At 36.1% G+C, this 5733-nt stretch overlaps 1 protein-coding gene across 8 annotated transcripts in view; it reads left to right on the plus strand.

Annotated features, from left to right (window-relative positions):
- CDH18 (cadherin 18) overlaps positions 1 to 5733 on the plus strand; it is a 526665-nt gene that overhangs the window by 412790 nt on the left and 108142 nt on the right. The gene's annotated exons all lie outside the window — the stretch shown is intronic.

Here is a 5733-nt window from a genome sequence, read left to right on the forward strand (position 1 = left end):
GACTTCAGAAGCTAAGGCTGTTTCATCCTCAGAAATCTCTCTTATGATGAGGTTTTTTCTTAGTCTTTTTCTTAGTCTTCAACTTGAAATGGCAATGGCAAGTATCACAGTGTAGAACCTTCCACTTCAGTGGATTTCCTAAGTCTAGGCTTTAATCTAATTGTTACCAGTTCTGATTAAAAGTAACTTTCCTAGCAAAATGGATATGTAAAAATCATCTGTAAAAATAACTGCATCAGTGAAAGAACATACAAGTGTGTTTACTTGTGTAATCCTTTGCATTTGGTAAAATATTCTTCTGTGCTTTAAAGAGGAATCCTTCATTTTAAAAGTGGACATCTTTATGGTAAATTTCTGGTTTATTTTGCCCTTTTGAAGAGAACAAAAAAAGAATACTGGTTTAAATTAGGCAAATTAAACAAAGTTTTAAATTTTTCAACAGAACTTTGCACTCCTATATAATCATGCTTCTGGATTTTTCCTTATGATCCTCTGTTTTAGTAAGTAGATTAGATTTGTTTCAGGCGTGATACTGTCTCCAAGATGTTCTCAATAATTCTGATAATATATACTAACTACTGCATTTTCCGATTCTGAAAAAAAATTGATGTTAAATACTTTTTTTTTAAAGTATTCAATTTTTTTTCTTCTAACCTCAAATTTATGTAGTGCAGTACATTGTCCAAGAGTTTTGAAATGCTGTGGTTTCATTTTATGCTGAGCTATTAGAAATAACAGAATTTAAATAATAAAAATAATAGAATTGCATTAAAAAATCCAATAACATCTTCTTGTTCAGGAAACTAAGAGTGAGTAAAATGTAATATGAAACACTTGTAGTGCAAATTAATTTGACTTTTGTAACAGTTTTTAAAATTCTGCTTCTTTTCATAGGTTTTGGATAGTCATCATTCTTGTAAATTCTGTATTTTGGATTTTATTTTGGTGATAGCTTTTCCATTATAAACATCTTGCAAATGGATTTTTTAATCTGGACTGCTGAAAAAAATTTAGAGAAATATATAAATACCTAAAATCAGAATTTCTTAATTTTAATAAATTTTGAAACATCCATTTCAGGAGTTGCACCTTTTCAGAGAAGAGCAGATGTAAAATGAAACACTTTTTAAAAATGAACATTTAAATATAGTTGCTTAGTCTGTGACTTTTTGGTAGAGGGTGAAAAAAGGGCGATACATATTTACCATCCATGTGTTTCTCTTAGGATTCTCTTGTTCTTTAAAGATATGAAGAGTTATAAAATCTGGTTTCTCATAGGAATGGCCTCCTGGTGCAAGAACTTATTACTGGTTTATATATCAGATACACATTACCACCAAAACAAATACTGAGATGCATGGAACTGACTATTTTTCTTAACCAGTTAACCATAAAAGAGGTGAAATGCCTGCAGATGTATTTAATTTGAAAGTGGACTAATTTGGCTTCACAGGAATTTTGTCCACCTGGCAAGACTTTAGGAACGCCCTAACCTCCACAAACCTTTTTTGTGGGTTATCTACTGTATTCATCAAGTACTGCATTAGGTTGCCTGTAAAAATCTAATAATATTTTTTTGTTTTGATTCATTTTCAATTAATAATACTACTAACAGATGTTGCCAAATGACATCCACAATTCTGTGGTATTTTAATTTTTTTCTTATTTTCTTTCTGAAGATCCTTTCTTTCTGATGTGAATCCTCAGGGTGAATTTCAAGGCTTCAAAATTAAAAATTATTCATGTAGCTGCTGACACATACTCCTAGGCAGAAGCAGAATAACAAATCAAAGCCAAATGTCCTTTACATTTTCTCCTAAGTCAGCCATTTTACTTAAAATATTCTGAATTATAAGTAAGAATTTCATTTTTGATAGGGCTGTACTACATGGTAAGAACATAAAAAGCAATAGGTAAAAAAGTGGCAGTGGTTTTAAATTCATGTTAGGTTTAGGATTTTTTAATCTAATGTTTTCTCTGCATTACTAGCTATCTTTTATCGATTGCTAGGAATTTTACACCATTGATTTTTTGACAAATAACATCTTGTAGAGCATGAGTTGAAATACTCATTGGTGCAAATATAGAGAGGAAAATATTTTTTTATTACAGGATGTAGGACTTGGAAGAATATCTAGACACATGTCTTTTTCAGTACTTGGAACTTTTGTGGTACTTTTAAAACCCAGCCAATTATGTTAGCCGTGCTGCAAACTGCCTGTGGCTCAAAAGAATATCAGAGTACCTTTCTCTGCAAGTGCCCCAGTTATCTCAATTCACTTTATATCTGGGACTTTCTTCAGGGCTCACTCAATTTGCATATGATAAGGACAGTCCAGCACATTCTAACCAGTCAGTGTCCCCTGACCACATTCGTACTTTCTGTCCTCAGGAGCAAGCAGGATCTGGGGACAGAGACTTGTGAAGGGAGCAACCAACCTTTGAACTGGTGTTCCCTGCAGCTGTGGGCTTTTGTGGACATTCTCTGCTTGCAAACCCTGCCTGATACGTAGTGAAGAGCAGAAAAAGGCTTTGATAGCATTTTCATTTTGACTAGTTGAAGTGGAAAGAGGCAGGTCATGTTCAGATCATCAACCTACATGATTCTAGTACTCCATGTTAACATTTGTTTGTGCTGGCCAGTTTCCTATAACATGGACACTGAAACATCCATTCATCAAATGGTAAGGGAGTCTGTCTGAGGATCACTTGTCCTCATATTCATAGTAAAAAGGGTCTCCTCTCTGGTGATAAACATCACAGTGCTTGTGCAACACTGTAATGTCATCTGGTTCCATAGCAAGTACTTCTGATTTCATATAGATTTAATTTAACGGCAATATATATATATAGATAGATAGATGGACAGATAGATATAGATAATTATACTGTTCTGAGAGAATGGTTTAGTAGACCTTAGTGTAATCCAAAACATAATATGATGGCATTGCTCCTTTTTCATTGCCCATTGATGGCCTACTTCAGTGACTTTGCTGTAACAGAAGTCAGTGGTAGAAAATCTGATTAAACTCTATTTATTTGAAAGAGATTTTCTTTTGCTATTCAGTAAAAGGTGTATTAAGCTTCTGAAGTCTAACCGTTCAGTACTGAATCAGAAATCATTAAGACAAAAATGCAGGATTTAACTGTACTTTATTGTCTTTATGTGTGGTTTGGTTTGTTACAGTGTCTCCTTTCTGCCATTAGAAATACGAACAGGTAGAGAAAAAATGTCAAGTCTATTTGAAGAAGAAAGATGTTTTTAAAAGAATTTTTGTTTTTAATCTCTTTGTAAATATCACATGATAACATATTTTAAGAAATATTGCAGAGTGTTTTTTTATCCTTATAATTTTAGCTGAAAATTAATGTTTATTGCTGAGGATAATTTGAATAACTATCTTATAAGAAGTGGTAATTTTTTTTTTTTTCTGAATCAAAATGGAATTGTTAGTGGTGTACTTAGTAGGTATAAGACTTCACTTATGAAATAATTAAATAAAGTTTGTCTGATTAAACATCAAAGCTCTGATTTGCTGTTGAAATTGGCAGTCACAATGTTTTTTAGATAGTTTAGTGTAAGACGTTAAGTGGAAGGGATTCCTGTCTAGCATCCAAGTGAGAAGGAAGAACTTTTTTCGCTCAACCACCTGCTTTCTTGCACAAGAAAAAGCACAAAAGTACCTGTGTGTATTAGAAAGTGCATTTATCTTTGAAAAACAATTTCTACAGAAAACCTTCAGTTGTCTTTTGAATATATTTTTTATGTTACTTGTCATTCTCATATATATTTTTAGTTCATGCTCCATGATTCAGTAACTGTCGATGAAGTAATATGAAATAATCTAGTTTTGCTATTGTGCTTGCTGGAAATGTGGGTGTAACATTGAGAACATAACATAAAAAGTAACGTGTTTAAAGTTAGAAATTACTAGTGGTAGGTGGTAGCTTAGACTGCTGTTAACTCTGAATTAATTAAGTTACTGCTGCGTCTCTCCCTCGAATCCTTGGGGATAGAACCCCTGTGGAGCCCGGCCAGCTGGGCAGTGGGGCGAGATGGGCAGAGGGAAGGAATTTCTCCTTGGATCCCGGGGGGCTTGGAGAAGCTCCCATGTGAGTCCAAAGACGAGCTGGTCCCACAAACAAAGGAAAGAGGCGCTCTCCCTCAGGATTAGTTCTAAAGTTTAATGAGGGCCTGGAGAGATCCCAGGCCACATCTGACTTCGAAGGACCTCCAGAGCAAGAGAGAGGGTCTCCTGGCCCGGAGCTGCCAGATATAGGGGGGCGGGGAAAACCGAACGGCCAGTGGGGAAGGACATGGGAGTGGCTCTCTGGGGGCAAGGCCTCAGAGTGACCACTGAGGAGGGGGTCTGGGAGGAGTCCCAGCCAGGGTCCAGTTACCTGGTGATCCTGGGGAAAGGATCTGGACAAAGGGGAAGGGTCACCAGGTGATGGACACATCACCTGGGAGGAGACAGGGGGATGGGTTGGGGCTTGATGGACATACAGGTGCTGATGGGAAAGCTGGGATGAACCAAACAGGTACAAAGAGGGGATATGGAGGGACAAACCATTATGAGGGGATATACAGTGCAAACACAACTCTACAAGTTACAAATTCTGCAAACTGGAAAAAGGATCAGCTTTCAGATGTTTTGGGTTTTTGTACTGTATTCTGAAAAGAGCTTATAACAATACCTGTAGTTGAGGTTAAGTAACAATTACACTATGAGGCATATAGTCTTTGATACATTTTATTATTTAAGCTGAAATGGTCTATTATATAGCTGTTATGTCTGGTGATTGTGTTATTTCAGCAAAACTCTATAGACTTACTATTAAGATCTATAAAAGGCTATTCTTGGAGGCCTTTATGGATAACATGACTCAGAAACTGCAGTAGGTCAGCTCTAGAAATCAGAGATTAATCTGAAAAATTGACAAAATCTACCCAGTACAAACTTGCTCAAGTTGTAAGATGCTCAAAATAACTCTTCTACCACTGTAAAGAAAATAAAAATAAAAAACAAAACCAAAATCCAAATGAGGAAGACACTAGTATATGATTATAGAATTATTTAGAACAATTTAGAATAATACATTTCTTTAAGTTGAAAAACATCTATAAGAACATCTAGTCCAGCCATTAACATAAAACTACTACGTCCACCACAAAATCATGACCCTAAGTGACACATCTACACTTATTTTGGTGACTCAACCACTTCCTTTACAAGCCTGTTCTCAAGACTGAAAACTCTTTCCACAAAGAAATTTCCTAATATCCAATTTAAACTTGCTATGATGCAACTTGAGGTAATTTTCTCTTGTTTGTTGCTGGTTGCCTGGGAGAAGAAACCAACACCCACCTGGCTACAACCTCCTTTCAGATAGTTGTAAAAGGTATTACGATCTCCCCTCAGCCAACTTTTCTCCAGGCTAAACAACCCCAGTTCCCTCAACTGTTCCTCATAAGACCTCTAGATTCTTCACTAGCTTTATTTTCCCCTGGACACACTCCAGGACCTCAGTGTCTTTCTTGTAGTGAGTGGGCCAGAACTGAACTCAAGATTCAAAGTGCCAAGAACAGATAAAAATTGCTGCCCTGCTCCTGCTGGCCACACTATTGCTGATACAATCCAGGATGCCATTGGCTTTTCTGGGTACATGGTGGCTCATGTTCAGCTTACTGATCATTCTTACAACCATGGTCCTCCAGCTTAAGGCACAGAG

Source organism: Lonchura striata, chromosome 1 (assembly GCF_046129695.1).
Source record: "Lonchura striata isolate bLonStr1 chromosome 1, bLonStr1.mat, whole genome shotgun sequence".
Taxonomy (NCBI): domain Eukaryota; kingdom Metazoa; phylum Chordata; class Aves; order Passeriformes; family Estrildidae; genus Lonchura; species Lonchura striata.